This window comes from Chlamydotis macqueenii, unplaced genomic scaffold (assembly GCF_036417535.1).
Source record: "Chlamydotis macqueenii isolate bChlMac1 unplaced genomic scaffold, bChlMac1.mat HAP1_SCAFFOLD_143, whole genome shotgun sequence".
In the NCBI taxonomy this organism is placed as follows: Eukaryota; Metazoa; Chordata; class Aves; order Otidiformes; family Otididae; genus Chlamydotis; species Chlamydotis macqueenii.
The window spans coordinates 40,697-56,747 of record NW_028239035.1 but is presented as its reverse complement, the minus strand read 5'-3'; the positions used below and the strand labels follow the sequence as shown (position 1 = coordinate 56,747).

At 68.2% G+C, this 16,051-nt stretch overlaps 8 non-coding genes across 8 annotated transcripts; all 8 read left to right on the top strand.

The window, feature by feature from the left end:
* Positions 1-280: 280 nt before the first annotated feature.
* Positions 281-473, top strand: LOC147596152 (U2 spliceosomal RNA). The gene has a single exon (XR_015261583.1). It is a non-coding gene; the product is annotated as a U2 spliceosomal RNA (small nuclear RNA).
* Positions 474-2,048: 1,575 nt separating this feature from the next.
* Positions 2,049-2,239, top strand: LOC147596151 (U2 spliceosomal RNA). The gene has a single exon (XR_015261582.1). It is a non-coding gene; the product is annotated as a U2 spliceosomal RNA (small nuclear RNA).
* A 2,941-nt stretch (positions 2,240-5,180) lies between these two features.
* On the top strand, positions 5,181-5,372 carry LOC147596150 (U2 spliceosomal RNA). The gene has a single exon (XR_015261584.1). It is a non-coding gene; the product is annotated as a U2 spliceosomal RNA (small nuclear RNA).
* A 1,713-nt stretch (positions 5,373-7,085) lies between these two features.
* On the top strand, positions 7,086-7,276 carry LOC147596149 (U2 spliceosomal RNA). Its single transcript, XR_015261573.1, has one exon. It is a non-coding gene; the product is annotated as a U2 spliceosomal RNA (small nuclear RNA).
* A 2,114-nt stretch (positions 7,277-9,390) lies between these two features.
* On the top strand, positions 9,391-9,581 carry LOC147596148 (U2 spliceosomal RNA). The gene has a single exon (XR_015261587.1). It is a non-coding gene; the product is annotated as a U2 spliceosomal RNA (small nuclear RNA).
* Positions 9,582-11,618: 2,037 nt separating this feature from the next.
* Positions 11,619-11,809, top strand: LOC147596147 (U2 spliceosomal RNA). The gene has a single exon (XR_015261586.1). It is a non-coding gene; the product is annotated as a U2 spliceosomal RNA (small nuclear RNA).
* Positions 11,810-13,559: 1,750 nt separating this feature from the next.
* LOC147596146 (U2 spliceosomal RNA) lies at positions 13,560-13,750 on the top strand. Its single transcript, XR_015261567.1, has one exon. It is a non-coding gene; the product is annotated as a U2 spliceosomal RNA (small nuclear RNA).
* A 1,748-nt stretch (positions 13,751-15,498) lies between these two features.
* LOC147596145 (U2 spliceosomal RNA) lies at positions 15,499-15,689 on the top strand. The gene has a single exon (XR_015261564.1). It is a non-coding gene; the product is annotated as a U2 spliceosomal RNA (small nuclear RNA).
* Positions 15,690-16,051: the final 362 nt, after the last annotated feature.

Genomic DNA, 16,051 nt, shown 5'->3' with positions numbered 1-16,051 from the left:
TCCTGTGACCGGGCAAGAGAGGTGTGGGGGAATAGGGGCGTGGTTATGTTAATAAGGCGCTGAGAGCGAGCGAATGGGGCGCCGGGAGTGCAGTTCGAGCGGGGGTTTGCGGGGCTCGGCGGGGTCTGTGAGCGTGGGAACCGGTCGGGTGCGGGGCAGAGCGAGGGAAAGGATAGAGCAGCGCGGTGCGGGGATGGGCGAGCGGCGCGGGGCGAGGCGGTCACCGTGGCATCGGGGCGGGGGGCGGGCGCTGGGGCGGCGTGCGGGGGGCGGCGTGGGCATCGCTTCTCGGCCTTTTGGCTAAGATCAAGTGTAGTATCTGTTGTTATCAGTTTAATATCTGTGTTACGTCCTCGATGAGAGGACTTTATATTAAACGTGTTTTTGGGCTCGGGAGTTGGACCCGGAGCTTGCTCCCTCCGCTCTGCGCATCGTCCCGGTATTGCAGTGGTTCCGGGCACGGTGCACCCCCGCTGCGGGCAGCGGGACCGGTGAAAGAGAGAAGAGAGAGCGGCGCGGGGAGCTGCGGGTCCCGGCGGTGCTGGGGCTGTGCTCTTCCGCCCTGGGCGCGAGCCCTTCCCGCCGGTTTTGCTGAGCTGTGTGCGCGAGCCCTTCCCGCCGGTTTTGCTGAGCTGTGTGCGCGAGCCCTTCCCGCCGGTTTTGCTGAGCTCTGGGCGCGATTCCTTCCCGCCCTTTTCTCTGTGCCCCTCCCGCCCTTTTCACGCCGCGCGTGGAAGATCTCGGCGCTTTTCTCCCTCTCTGCAGGTACCGGTTGTGGGGGCGTTTGGAACCCGTCTGGGGCCGGGCAGGTCCCGTGCGGGAGTCCCGGGGCGCTTTTGGCGGGGGGAGAAGCGATTCCGGGGTCTCCTCGGGGCGTCTGCGCTCGCCGATTCCTCACATCCGGCTTTGGGACCCGGTACAGCCCCCCTGAGCCCCTCTATCCCGCTTTGGGACCCGGTACAGCCCCCCTGAGCCCCTCTATCCCGCTTTGGGACCCCGTACAGCCCCCCTGAGCCCCTCTATCCCGCTCTGGGTCCCGGTACAGCCCCCCTGAGCCCCTCTATCCCGCTTTGGGACCCCGCAGAGCCCCCCTGAGCCCCTCTATCCCGCTCTCGGACCCCCCAGAGCCCCCCTGAGCCCCTCTATCCTGCTTTGGGACCCCGTACAGCCCCCCTGAGGCCCTCTATCCCGCTCTCGGACCACGCAGAGCCCCCCTGAGCCCCTCTATCCCGCTCTCGGACCCCGTACAGCCCCCCTGAGGCCCTCTATCCCGCCTTGGGACCCCATACAGCCCCCCTGAGGCCCTCTATCCCGCTCTGGGACCCCGTACAGCCCCCCCGAGCCCCTCTATCCCGCTTTGGGACCCCGTAGAGCCCCCCCCGAGCCCTCACAGCCCATTTTGGGATCCCCCGGAGCCCCCCCGAGCCCTCACAGCCCATTTTGGGACCCCCCGGAGCCCCCCCGAGCCCCTGTATCCCATTTTGGGACCCCCCGGAGCCCCCCCGAGCCCTCACAGCCCATTTTGGGACCCCCCGGAGCCCCCCCGAGCCCCTGTATCCCATTTTGGGACTCCCCGGAGCCCCCCCGAGCCCTCACAGCCCATTTTGGGACCCCCGAGCCCTCACAGCCCATTTTGGGACCCCCCGCAGCCTCCCCAGCCCCTCCATCTCCTCACTTTCCCCGCGGGGCTTGGTGCGGGGACGGGAGGGGGCGGGGCGAATGCTAACGAGGGGGCGGGGTCTGCCGCCAGGAGACGGCTGGGGGCGTGGCCTGTGACCGGGCAAGAGAGGTGTGGGGGAATAGGGGCGTGGTTATGTTAATAAGGCGCGGAGAGCGCGCGAATGGGGCGCCGGGAGTGCAGTTCGAGCGGGGTTTTGCGGGGCTCGGCGGGGTCTGTGAGCGTGGGAACCGGTCGGGTGCGGGGCAGAGCGAGGGAAAGGATAGAGCAGCGCGGTGCGGGGATGGGCGAGCGGCGCGGGGCGAGGCGGTCACCGTGGCATCGGGGCGGGGGGCGGGCGCTGGGGCGGCGTGCGGGGGGCGGCGTGGGCATCGCTTCTCGGCCTTTTGGCTAAGATCAAGTGTAGTATCTGTTGTTATCAGTTTAATATCTGTTACGTCCTCGATGAGAGGACTTTGTATTAAACGTGTTTTTGGGCTCGGGAGTTGGACCCGGAGCTTGGTCCCTCCGCTCCGCGCATCGTCCTGGTATTGCAGTGGTTCCGGGCACGGTGCACCCCCGCTGCGGGCAGCGGGACCGGTGAAAGAGAGACGAGAGAGCGGCGCGGGGAGCTGCGGGTCCCGGCGGTGCTGGGGCTGTGCTCTTCCCGCCCTGGGCGCGAGCCCTTCCCGCCGGTTTTGCTGAGCTGTGTGCGCGAGCCCTTCCCGCCGGTTTTGCTGAGCTGTGTGCGCGAGCCCTTCCCGCCGGTTTTGCTGAGCTCTGGGCGCGATTCCTTCCCGCCCTTTTCTCTCTGCCCCTCCCGCCCTTTTCACGCCGCGCGTGGAAGATCTCGGCGCTTTTCTCCCTCTCTGCAGGTACCGGTTGTGGGGGCGTTTGGAACCCGTCTGGGGCCGGGCAGGTCCCGTGCGGGAGTCCCGGAGCGCTTTTGGCGGGGGGAGAAGCGATTCCGGGGTCTCCTCGGGGCGTCTGCGCTCGCCGATTCCTCACATCCGGCTTTGGGACCCGGTACAGCCCCCCTGAGCCCCTCTATCCCGCTTTGGGACCCGGTACAGCCCCCCTGAGCCCCTCTATCCCGCTTTGGGACCCCGTACAGCCCCCCTGAGCCCCTCTATCCCGCTCTGGGTCCCGGTACAGCCCCCCTGAGCCCCTCTATCCCGCTTTGGGACCCCGCAGAGCCCCCCCTGAGCCCCTCTATCCCGCTCTCGGACCCCCCAGAGCCCCCCTGAGCCCCTCTATCCTGCTTTGGGACCCCGTACAGCCCTCCTGAGGCCCTCTATCCCGCTCTCGGAACACGCAGAGCCCCCCTGAGCCCCTCTATCCCGCTCTCGGACCCCGTACAGCCCCCCTGAGCCCCTCTATCCCGCTTTGGGACCCCGTACAGCCCCCCTGAGCCCCTCTATCCCGCTCTGGGTCCCGGTACAGCCCCCCTGAGCCCCTCTATCCCGCTTTGGGACCCCGTACAGCCCCCCTGAGCCCCTCTATCCCGCTCTGGGTCCCGGTACAGCCCCCCTGAGCCCCTCTATCCCGCTTTGGGACCCCGTACAGCCCCCCTGAGCCCCTCTATCCCGCTCTGGGACCCCGTACAGCCCCCCTGAGCCCCTCTATCCTGCTCTGGGACCCCGTACAGCCCCTCCGAGCCCCCTCTATCCCGCTTTGGGACCCGGTACAGCCCCCCTGAGCCCCTCTATCCCGCTTTGGGACCCCGTACAGCCCCCCTGAGGCCCTCTATCACGCCTTGGGACCCCGTACAGCCCTCCTGAGCCCCTCTATCCCGCTTTGGGACCCCGTAGAGCCCCCTGAGCCCCTCTATCCCCGCTTTGGGACCAGGTACAGCCCCCCTAAGCCCCTCTATCCCGCTTTGGGACCCCGTAGAGCCCCCTGAGCCCCTCTATCCCGCTTTGGGACCAGGTACAGCCCCCCTGAGGCCCTCTATCCCGCTTTGGGACCCCGTACAGCCCCCCTGAGCCCCTCTATCCCGCTTTGGGAGCCTGTAGAGCCCGCCTGAGCCCCTCTATCCCGCTCTGGGACCCCGTACGGCCCCCCTGAGCCCTTCTATCCCGCTCTGGGACCCCGTAGAGCCCTCCTGAGCCCCTCTATCCCGCTTTGGGACCCCGTACAGCCCTCCTGAGCCCCTCTATCCCGCTTTGGGACCCCGTAGAGCCCCCCTGAGCCCCTCTATCCCGCTCTGGGACCCTATACAGCCCCCCTGAGCCCCTCTATCCCGCTCTGGGGCCCCGTACAGCCCCTCTGAGCCCCTTTATCCCGCTTTGGGACCCCGTACAGCCCCCCTGAGCCCCTCTATCCCGCTCTGGGACCCTATACAGCCCCCCTGAGCTCCTCTATCCCACTCTGGGACCCCGTAGAGCCCCTCCGAGCCCCTCTATCCCGCTTTGGGACCCCGTACAGCCCCCCTGAGCCCCTCTATCCCGCTCTGGGAGCCCGTACAGCCCCTCCGAGCCCCTCTATCCCTCTTTGGGACCCCGTACAGCCCCCCCGAGCCCCTCTATGCCGCTGTGGCACCCGGTACAGCCCACCTGAGCCCCTCTATCCCGCTTTGGGACCCCGTAGAGCCCCCCTGAGCCCCTGTATCCCGCTTTGGGACCCCGTACAGCCCCCCTGAGCCCCTCTATCCCGCTTTGGGACCCTATACAGCCCCCCTGAGCCCCTCTATCCCGCTCTGGGATCCCGTACAGCCCCTCCGAGCCCCTCTATCCCACTCTTGGACCCCATACAGCCCCCCCTGAGCCCCTCTATCCCGCCTTGGGACCCCATACAGCCCCCCTGAGGCCCTCTATCCCGCTCTGGGACCCCGTAGAGCCCCCCCGAGCCCCTCTATCCGCTTTGGGACCCCGTACAGCCCCCCCCGAGCCCTCACAGCCCATTTTGGGATCCCCCGGAGCCCCCCCGAGCCCTCACAGCCCATTTTGGGACCCCCCGGAGCCCCCCCGAGCCCCTGTATCCCATTTTGGGACCCCCCGGAGCCCCCCCGAGCCCTCACAGCCCATTTTGGGACCCCCCGGAGCCCCCCCGAGCCCCTGTATCCCATTTTGGGACCCCCCGGAGCCCCCCCGAGCCCTCACAGCCCATTTTGGGACCCCCCGCAGCCCCCCCAGCCCCTCCATCTCCTCACTTTCCCCGCGGGGCTTGGTGCGGGGACGGAGGGGGCGGGGCGAATGCTAACGAGGGGGCGGGGTCTGCCGCCAGGAGACGGCTGGGGGCGTGGCCTGTGACCGGGCAAGAGAGGTGTGGGGGAATAGGGGCGTGGTTATGTTAATAAGGCGCTGAGAGCGCGCGAATGGGGCGCCGGGAGTGCAGTTCGAGCGGGGGTTTGCGGGGCTCGGCGGGGTCTGTGAGCGTGGGAACCGGTCGGGTGCGGGGCAGAGCGAGGGAAAGGATAGAGCAGCGCGGTGCGGGGATGGGCGAGCGGCGCGGGGCGAGGCGGTCACCGTGGCATCGGGGCGGGGGGCGGGCGCTGGGGCGGCGTGCGGGGGGCGGCGTGGGCATCGCTTCTCGGCCCTGTTGGCTAAGATCAAGTGTAGTATCTGTTGTTATCAGTTTAATATCTGATACGTCCTCGATGAGACGACTTTGTATTAAACGTGTTTTTGGGCTCGGGAGTTGGACCCGGAGCTTGGTCCCTCCGCTCCGCGCATCGTCCCGGTATTGCAGTGGTTCCGGGCACGGTGCACCCCCGCTGCAGGGAGTGGGACCGGTGAAAGAGAGACGAGAGAGCGGCGCGGGGAGCTGCGGGTCCCGGCGGTGCTGGGGCTGTGCTCTTCCCGCCCTGGGCGCGAGCCCTTCCCGCCGGTTTTGCTGAGCTGTGTGCGCGAGCCCTTCCCGCCGGTTTTGCTGAGCTCTGGGCGCGATTCCTTCCCGCCCTTTTCTCTGTGCCCCTCCGCCCTTTTCACGCCGTGCGTGGAAGATCTCGGCGCTTTTCTCCCTCTCTGCAGGTACCGGTTGTGGGGGCGTTTGGAACCCGTCTGGGGCCGGGCAGGTCCCGTGCGGGAGTCCCGGGGCGCTTTTGGCGGGGGAGAAGCGATTCCGGGGTCTCCTCGGGGCGTCTGCGCTCGCCGATTCCTCACATCCGGCTTTGGGACCCGGTACAGCCCCCCTGAGCCCCTCTATCCCGCTTTGGGACCCCGTACAGCCCCCCTGAGCCCCTCTATCCCGCTTTGGGACCCGGTACAGCCCCCCTGAGTCCCTCTATCCCGCTTTGGGACCCGGTACAGCCCCCGTGAGCCCCTCTATTCCGCTTTGGGACCCCGTACAGCCCCCCTGAGCCCCTCTATCCCGCTCTGGGACCCCGTACAGCCCCCCTGAGCCCCTCTATCCCGCTTTGGGACCCCGTAGAGCCCCCCTGAGCCCCTCTATCCCTCTTTGGGACCCCGTACAAGCCCCCCCGACCCCCTCTATCCCGCTTTGGCACCCGGTACAGCCCACCTGAGCCACTCTATCCCGCTTTGGCACCCGGTACAGCCCACCTGAGCCCCTCTATCCCGCTCTGGGACCCCGTAGAGCCCCCCTGAGCCCCTCTATCCCGCTTTGGGACCAGGTACAGCCACCCCGAGCCCCTCTATCCCGCTCTGGGACCCCGTACAGCCCCCCTGAGCCCCTCTATCCCGCTCTGGGACCCGTACAGCCCACCTGAGCGCCTCTATCCTGCTTTGGGACCCCGTACAGCCCCCCTGAGCCCCTCTATCCCGCCTTGGGACCCCGTAGAGCCCCCTGAGCCCCTCTATCCCGCTTTGGGACCCGGTACAAGCCCCCCCGAGCCCCTCTATCCCGCTTTGGGACCCGGTACAGCCCACCTGAGCCACTCTATCCCGCTCTGGGACCCCGTAGAGCCCCCCTGAGCCCCTCTATCCCGCTTTGGGACCCCCTACAGCCCCCCCTGAGCCCCTCTATCCCGCCTTGGGACTCCCCGGAGCCCCCCCGAGCCCTCACAGCCCATTTTGGGACCCCCCGGAGCCCCCCCGAGCCCTCACAGCCCATTTTGGGACCCCCCGCAGCCCCCCCAGCCCCTCCATCTCCTCACCTTCCCCGCGGGGCTTGGTGCGGGGACGGGAGGGGGCGGGGCGAATGCTAACGAGGGGGCGGGGTCTGCCGCCAGGAGACGGCTGGGGGCGTGGCCTGTGACCGGGCAAGAGAGGTGTGGGGGAATAGGGGCGTGGTTATGTTAATAAGGCGCTGAGAGCGCGCGAATGGGGCGCCGGGAGTGCAGTTCGAGCGGGGTTTGCGGGGCTCGGCGGGGTCTGTGAGCGTGGGAACCGGTCGGGTGCGGGGCAGAGCGAGGGAAAGGATAGAGCAGCGCGGTGCGGGGATGGGCGAGCGGCGCGGGGCGAGGCGGTCACCGTGGCATCGGGGCGGGGGGCGGGCGCTGGGGCGGCGTGCGGGGGGCGGCGTGGGCATCGCTTCTCGGCCTTTTGGCTAAGATCAAGTGTAGTATCTGTTGTTATCAGTTTAATATCTGTTACGTCCTCGATGAGAGGACTTCATATTAAACGGGTTTTTGGGCTCGGGAGTTGGACCCGGAGCTTGCTCCCTCCGCTCCGCGCATCGTCCCGGTATTGCAGTGGTTCCGGGCACGGTGCACCCCCGCTGCGGGGAGTGGGACCGGTGAAAGAGAGAAGAGAGAGCGGCGCGGGGGAGCTGCGGGTCCCGGCGGTGCTGGGGCTGTGCTCTTCCCGCCCTGGGCGCGAGCCCTTCCCGCCGGTTTTGCTGAGCTCTGGGCGCGAGCCCTTCCCGCCGGTTTTGCTGAGCTGTGTGCGCGAGCCCTTCCCGCCGGTTTTGCTGAGCTCTGGGGCGCGAGCCCTTCCCGCCCTTTTCTCTGTGCCCCTCCCGCCCTTTTCACGCCGCGCGTGGAAGATCTCGGCGCTTTTCTCCCTCTCTGCAGGTACCGGTTGTGGGGGGCGTTTGGAACCCGTCTGGGGCCGGGCAGGTCCCGTGCGGGAGTCCCGGGGCGCTTTTGGCGGGGGGAGAAGCGATTCCGGGGTCTCCTCGGGGCGTCTGCGCTCGCCGATTCCTCACATCCGGCTTTGGGACCCGGTACAGCCCCCCTGAGCCCCTCTATCCCGCTTTGGGACCCGGTACAGCCCCCCTGAGCCCCTCTATCCCGCTTTGGGACCCGGTACAGCCCCCCTGAGCCCCTCTATCCCGCTCTGGGACCCCGTACAGCCCCCCTGAGCCGCTCTATCCCGATTTGGGACCCCCGTACAGCCTCCCTGAGCCCCTCTATCCCGCTTTGGCACCCGGTACAGCCCCCCTGAGCCACTCTATCCCGCTCTGGGACCCCGTAGAGCCCCCTGAGCCCCTCTATCCCGCTTTGGGACCCCGTACAGCCCCCCTGAGCCCCTCTATCCCGCCTTGGACCCCGTAGAGCCCCCTGAGCCCCTCTATCCCGCTTTGGGACCCGGTACAGCCCCCCCGAGCCCCTCTATCCCGCTTTGGCACCCCGGTACAGCCCACCTGAGCCACTCTATCCCGCTCTGGGACCCCGTAGAGCCCCCCTGAGCCCCTCTATCCCGCTTTGGGACCAGGTACAGCCCTCCTGAGCCCCTCTATCCCGCTTTGGGACCCCCTACAGCCCCCCCGAGCCCCTCTATCCCGCTTTGGGACCCCGTACAGCCCCCCTGAGCCCCCTCTATCCCGCTTTGGGACCCCGTAGAGCCCCCCTGAGCCCCTCTATCCCGCTCTGGGATCCCATACAGCCCCCCTGAGCCCCTCTATCCCGCTTTGGGACCCCATACAGCCCCCCTGAGCCCCTCTATCCCGCTTTGGGACCCCGTAGAGCCCCTCCGAGCCCCCCTATCCCTCTTTGGGACCTCGTAGAGCCCATCCGAGCCCCTCTATCCCGCTTTGGGACCCCGTACAGCCCCTTCGAGCCCCTCTATCCCGCTTTGGGACCCCGTACAGCCCCTCCGAGCTCCTCTATCCCGCTTTGGGACCCCGTAGAGCCCCTCCGAGCTCCTCTATCCCGCTTTGGGACCCCGTAGAGCCCCTCCGAGCTCCTCTATCCCGCTTTGGGACCCCGTACAGCCCTACTGAGCCCCTCTATCCCGCTCTGGGACCCCGTACAGCCCCCCTGAGCCCCTCTATCCCGCTTTGGGACCCCGTACAGCCCCCCTGAGCCCCTCTATCCCGCCTTGGGACCCCCTACAGCCCCCCCGAGCCCCTCTATCCCGCCTTGGGACTCCCCGGAGCCCCCCCGAGCCCTCACAGCCCATTTTGGGACCCCCCGCAGCCCCCCCGAGCCCTCACAGCCCATTTTGGGACCCCCGAGCCCTCACAGCCCATTTTGGGACCCCCCGCAGCCCCCCCCAGCCCCTCCATCTCCTCACCTTCCCCGCGGGGCTTGGTGCGGGGACGGGAGGGGGCGGGGCGAATGCTAACGAGGGGGCGGGGTCTGCCGCCAGGAGACGGCTGGGGGCGTGGCCTGTGACCGGGCAAGAGAGGTGTGGGGGAATAGGGGCGTGGTTATGTTAATAAGGCGCTGAGAGCGCGCGAATGGGGCGCCGGGAGTGCAGTTCGAGCGGGGGGTTTGCGGGGCTCGGCGGGGTCTGTGAGCGTGGGAACCGGTCGGGTGCGGGGCAGAGCGAGGGAAAGGATAGAGCAGCGCGGTGCGGGGATGGGCGAGCGGCGCGGGGCGAGGCGGTCACCGTGGCATCGGGGCGGGGGGCGGGCGCTGGGGCGGCGTGCGGGGGGCGGCAATGGGCATCGCTTCTCGGCCTTTTGGCTAAGATCAAGTGTAGTATCTGTTCTTATCAGTTTAATATCTGGTACGTCCTCGATGAGAGGACTTCATATTAAACGTGTTTTTGGGCTCGGGAGTTGGACCCGGAGCTTGCTCCCTCCGCTCCGCGCATCGTCCCGGTATTGCAGTGGTTCCGGGCACGGTGCACCCCCGCTGCGGGCAGCGGGACCGGTGAAAGAGAGAAGAGAGAGCGGCGCGGGGAGCTGCGGGTCCCGGCGGTGCTGGGGCTGTGCTCTTCCCGCCCTGGGCGCGAGCCCTTCCCGCCGGTTTTGCTGAGCTGTGTGCGCGAGCCCTTCCCGCCCCTTTTCTCTGTGCCCCTCCCGCCCTTTTCACGCCGCGCGTGGAAGATCTCGGCGCTTTTCTCCCTCTCTGCAGGTACCGGTTGTGGGGGCGTTTGGAACCCGTCTGGGGCCGGGCAGGTCCCGTGCGGGAGTCCCGGGGCGCTTTTGGCGGGGGGAGAAGCGATTCCGGGGTCTCCTCGGGGCGTCTGCGCTCGCCGATTCCTCACATCCGGCTTTGGGACCCGGTACAGCCCCCCTGAGCCCCTCTATCCCGCTTTGGGACCCGGTACAGCCCCCCTGAGCCCCTCTATCCCGCTTTGGTACCCCGTAGAGCCCCCCTGAGCCCCTCTATCCCGCTCTGGACCCCGTACAGCCCCCCTGAGCCGCTCTATCCCGATTTGGGACCCCCGTACAGCCCCCCTGAGCCCCTCTATCCCGCTTTGGCACCCGGTACAGCCCCCCTGAGCCACTCTATCCCGCTCTGGGACCCCGTAGAGCCCCCCTGAGCCCCTCTATCCCGCTTTGGGACCCCGTACAGCCCCCATGAGCCCCTCTATCCCGCCTTGGGACCCCGTAGAGCCCCCTGAGCCCCTCTATCCCGCTTTTGGGACCCGGTACAGCCCCCCCGAGCCCCTCTATCCCGCTTTGGCACCCGGTACAGCCCACCTGAGCCCCTCTATCCCGCTCTGGGACCCCGTAGAGCCCCCCTGAGCCCCTCTATCCCGCTTTGGGACCAGGTACAGCCCTCCTGAGCCCCTCTATCCCGCTTTGGGACCCCCTACAGCCCCCCCGAGCCCCTCTATCCCGCTTTGGGACCCCGTACAGCCCCCCTGAGTCCCTCTATCCCGCTTTGGGACCCCGTAGAGCCCCCCGAGCCCCTCTATCCCGCTCTGGGATCCCATACAGCCCCCCTGAGCCCCTCTATCCCGCTTTGGGACCCCATAGAGCCCCCCTGAGCCCCTCTATCCCGCTTTGGGACCCCGTAGAGCCCCTCCGAGCCCCCCTATCCTCTTTGGGACCTCGTAGAGCCCATCCGAGCCCCTCTATCCCGCTTTGGGACCCCCGTACAGCCCCTTCGAGCCCCTCTATCCCGCTTTGGGACCCCGTAGAGCCCCTCCGAGCTCCTCTATCCCGCTTTGGGACCCCGTAGAGCCCCTCCGAGCTCCTCTATCCCGCTTTGGGGACCCCGTAGAGCCCCTCCGAGCTCCTCTATCCCGCTTTGGGACCCCGTACAGCCCTACTGAGCCCCTCTATCCCGCTCTGGGACCCCGTACAGCCCCCCTGAGCCCCTCTATCCCGCTTTGGGACCCCGTACAGCCCCCCTGAGCCCCTCTATCCCGCCTTGGGACCCCCTACAGCCCCCCCGAGCCCCTCTATCCCGCCTTGGGACTCCCCGGAGCCCCCCCGAGCCCTCACAGCCCATTTTGGGACCCCCCGCAGCCCCCCCGAGCCCTCACAGCCCATTTTGGGACCCCCGAGCCCTCACAGCCCATTTTGGGACCCCCCGCAGCCCCCCCAGCCCCTCCATCTCCTCACCTTCCCCGCGGGGCTTGGTGCGGGGACGGGAGGGGGCGGGGCGAATGCTAACGAGGGGGCGGGGTCTGCCGCCAGGAGACGGCTGGGGGCGTGGCCTGTGACCGGGCAAGAGAGGTGTGGGGGAATAGGGGCGTGGTTATGTTAATAAGGCGCTGAGAGCGCGCGAATGGGGCGCCGGGAGTGCAGTTCGAGCGGGGGTTTGCGGGGCTCGGCGGGGTCTGTGAGCGTGGGAACCGGTCGGGTGCGGGGCAGAGCGAGGGAAAGGATAGAGCAGCGCGGTGCGGGGATGGGCGAGCGGCGCGGGGCGAGGCGGTCACCGTGGCATCGGGGCGGGGGGCGGGCGCTGGGGCGGCGTGCGGGGGGCGGCGTGGGCATCGCTTCTCGGCCTTTTGGCTAAGATCAAGTGTAGTATCTGTTCTTATCAGTTTAATATCTGGTACGTCCTCGATGAGAGGACTTCATATTAAACGTGTTTTTGGGCTCGGGAGTTGGACCCGGAGCTTGCTCCCTCCGCTCCGCGCATCGTCCCGGTATTGCAGTGGTTCCGGGCACGGTGCACCCCCGCTGCGGGCAGCGGGACCGGTGAAAGAGAGAAGAGAGAGCGGCGCGGGGAGCTGCGGGTCCCGGCGGTGCTGGGGCTGTGCTCTTCCCGCCCTGGGCGCGAGCCCTTCCCGCCGGTTTTGCTGAGCTGTGTGCGCGAGCCCTTCCCCGCCCTTTTCTCTGTGCCCCTCCCGCCCTTTTCACGCCGCGCGTGGAAGATCTCGGCGCTTTTCTCCCTCTCTGCAGGTACCGGTTGTGGGGGCGTTTGGAACCCGTCTGGGGCCGGGCAGGTCCCGTGCGGGAGTCCCGGAGCGCTTTTGGCGGGGGGAGAAGCGATTCCGGGGTCTCCTCGGGGCGTCTGCGCTCGCCGATTCCTCACATCCGGCTTTGGGACCCGGTACAGCCCCCCCTGAGCCCCTCTATCCCGCTTTGGGACCCGGTACAGCCCCCCTGAGCCCCTCTATCCCGCTCTGGGACCCCGTACAGCCCCCCTGAGCCGCTCTATCCCGATTTGGGACCCCCGTACAGCCCCCCTGAGCCCCTCTATCCCGCTTTGGCACCCGGTACAGCCCCCCTGAGCCACTCTATCCCGCTCTGGGACCCCGTACAGCCCACCTGAGCGCCTCTATCCTGCTTTGGGACCCCGTACAGCCCCCCTGAGCCCCTCTATCCCGCCTTGGGGACCCCGTAGAGCCCCCTGAGCCCCTCTCCCCTTGGGACCCGGTACAGCCCCCCCCGAGCCCCTCTATCCCGCTTTGGCACCCGGTACAGCCCACCTGAGCCACTCTATCCCGCTCTGGGACCCCGTAGAGCCCCCCTGAGCCCCTCTATCCCGCTTTGGGACCAGGTACAGCCCTCCTGAGCCCCTCTATCCCGCTCTGGGATCCCATACAGCCCCCCTGAGCCCCTCTATCCCGCTTTGGGACGCCATACAGCCCCCCTGAGCCCCTCTATCCCGCTTTGGGACCCCGTAGAGCCCCTCCGAGCCCCCCTATCCCTCTTTGGGACCTCGTAGAGCCCATCCGAGCCCCTCTATCCCGCTTTGGGACCCCGTAGAGCCCCTCCGAGCTCCTCTATCCCGCTTTGGGACCCCGTACAGCCCTACTGAGCCCCTCTATCCCGCTCTGGGACCCCGTACAGCCCCCCTGAGCCCCTCTATCCCGCTTTGGGACCCCGTACAGCCCCCCTGAGCCCCTCTATCCCGCCTTGGGACCCCCTACAGCCCCCCCGAGCCCCTCTATCCCGCCTTGGGACTCCCCGGAGCCCCCCCGAGCCCTCACAGCCCATTTTGGGACCCCCCGCAGCCCCCCCGAGCCCTCACAGCCCATTTTGGGACCCCCGAGCCCTCACAGCCCATTTTGGGACCCCCCGCAGCCCCCCCAGCCCCTCCATCTCCTCACCTTCCCCGCGGGGCTTGGTGCGGGGACGGGAGGGGGCGGGGCGAATGCTAACGAGGGGGCGGGGTCTGCCGCCAGGAGACGGCTGGGGGCGTGGCCTGTGACCGGGCAAGAGAGGTGTGGGGGAATAGGGGCGTGGTTATGTTAATAAGGCGCTGAGAGCGCGCGAATGGGGCGCCGGGAGTGCAGTTCGAGCGGGGGTTTGCGGGGCTCGGCGGGGTCTGTGAGCGTGGGAACCGGTCGGGTGCGGGGCAGAGCGAGGGAAAGGATAGAGCAGCGCGGTGCGGGGATGGGCGAGCGGCGCGGGGGCGAGGCGGTCACCGTGGCATCGGGGCGGGGGGCGGGCGCTGGGGCGGCGTGCGGGGGGCGGCGTGGGCATCGCTTCTCGGCCTTTTGGCTAAGATCAAGTGTAGTATCTGTTGTTATCAGTTTAATATCTGATACGTCCTCGATGAGAGGACTTCATATTAAACGTGTTTTTGGGCTCGGGAGTTGGACCCGGAGCTTGCTCCCTCCGCTCCGCGCATCGTCCCGGTATTGCAGTGGTTCCGGGCACGGTGCACCCCCGCTGCGGGCAGCGGGACCGGTGAAAGAGAGAAGAGAGAGCGGCGCGGGGAGCTGCGGGTCCCGGCGGTGCTGGGGCTGTGCTCTTCCCGCCCTGGGCGCGAGCCCTTCCCGCCGGTTTTGCTGAGCTGTGTGCGCGAGCCCTTCCCGCCCTTTTCTCTGTGCCCCTCCCGCCCTTTTCACGCCGCGCGTGGAAGATCTCGGCGCTTTTCTCCCTCTCTGCAGGTACCGGTTGTGGGGGCGTTTGGAACCCGTCTGGGGCCGGGCAGGTCCCGTGCGGGAGTCCCGGGGCGCTTTTGGCGGGGGGAGAAGCGATTCCGGGGTCTCCTCGGGGCGTCTGCGCTCGCCGATTCCTCACATCCGGCTTTGGGACCCGGTACAGCCCCCCTGAGCCCCTCTATCCCGCTTTGGGACCCGGTACAGCCCCCCTGAGCCCCTCTATCCCGCTCTGGGACCCCGTACAGCCCCCCTGAGCCGCTCTATCCCGATTTGGGACCCCCGTACAGCCCCCCTGAGCCCCTCTATCCCGCTTTGGCACCCGGTACAGCCCCCCTGAGCCACTCTATCCCGCTCTGGGACCCCGTACAGCCCACCTGAGCGCCTCTATCCTGCTTTGGGACCCCGTACAGCCCCCCTGAGCCCCTCTATCCCGCCTTGGGACCCCGTAGAGCCCCCTGAGCCCCTCTATCCCGCTTTGGGACCCGGTACAGCCCCCCCGAGCCCCTCTATCCCGCTTTGGCACCCGGTACAGCCCACCTGAGCCACTCTATCCCGCTCTGGGACCCCGTAGAGCCCCCCTGAGCCCCTCTATCCCGCTTTGGGACCAGGTACAGCCCTCCTGAGCCCCTCTATCCCGCTCTGGGATCCCATACAGCCCCCCTGAGCCCCTCTATCCCGCTTTGGGACGCCATACAGCCCCCCTGAGCCCCTCTATCCCGCTTTGGGACCCCGTAGAGCCCCCTCCGAGCCCCCCTATCCCTCTTTGGGACCTCGTAGAGCCCATCCGAGCCCCTCTATCCCGCTTTGGGACCCCGTAGAGCCCCTCCGAGCTCCTCTATCCCGCTTTGGGACCCCGTACAGCCCTACTGAGCCCCTCTATCCCGCTCTGGGACCCCGTACAGCCCCCCTGAGCCCCTCTATCCCGCTTTGGGACCCCGTACAGCCCCCCTGAGCCCCTCTATCCCGCCTTGGGACCCCCTACAGCCCCCCCGAGCCCCTCTATCCCGCCTTGGGACTCCCCGGAGCCCCCCCGAGCCCTCACAGCCCATTTTGGGACCCCCGCAGCCCCCCGAGCCCTCACAGCCCATTTTGGGACCCCCGAGCCCTCACAGCCCATTTTGGGACCCCCCGCAGCCCCCCCAGCCCCTCCATCTCCTCACCTTCCCCGCGGGGCTTGGTGCGGGGACGGGAGGGGGCGGGGCGAATGCTAACGAGGGGGCGGGGTCTGCCGCCAGGAGACGGCTGGGGGCGTGGCCTGTGACCGGGCAAGAGAGGTGTGGGGGAATAGGGGCGTGGTTATGTTAATAAGGCGCTGAGAGCGCGCGAATGGGGCGCCGGGAGTGCAGTTCGAGCGGGGGTTTGCGGGGCTCGGCGGGGTCTGTGAGCGTGGGAACCGGTCGGGTGCGGGGCAGAGCGAGGGAAAGGATAGAGCAGCGCGGTGCGGGGATGGGCGAGCGGCGCGGGGCGAGGCGGTCACCGTGGCATCGGGGCGGGGGGCGGGCGCTGGGGCGGCGTGCGGGGGGCGGCGTGGGCATCGCTTCTCGGCCTTTTGGCTAAGATCAAGTGTAGTATCTGTTCTTATCAGTTTAATATCTGATACGTCCTCGATGAGAGGACTTCATATTAAACGTGTTTTTGGGCTCGGGAGTTGGACCCGGAGCTTGCTCCCTCCGCTCCGCGCATCGTCCCGGTATTGCAGTGCTTCCGGGCACGGTGCACCCCCGCTGCGGGGAGTGGGACCGGTGAAAGAGAGAAGAGAGAGCGGCGCGGGAGCTGCGGGTCCCGGCGGTGCTGGGGCTGTGCTCTTCCCGCCCTGGGCGCGAGCCCTTCCCGCCGGTTTTGCTGAGCTCTGGGCGCGAGCCCTTCCCGCCCTTTTCTCTGTGCCCCTCCCGCCCTTTTCACGCCGCGCGTGGAAGATCTCGGCGCTTTTCTCCCTCTCTGCAGGTACCGGTTGTGGGGGCGTTTGGAACCCGTCTGGGGCCGGGCAGGTCCCGTGCGGGAGTCCCGGGGCGCTTTTGGCGGGGGGAGAAGCGATTCCGGGGTCTCCTCGGGGCGTCTGCGCTCGCCGATTCCTCACATCCGGCTT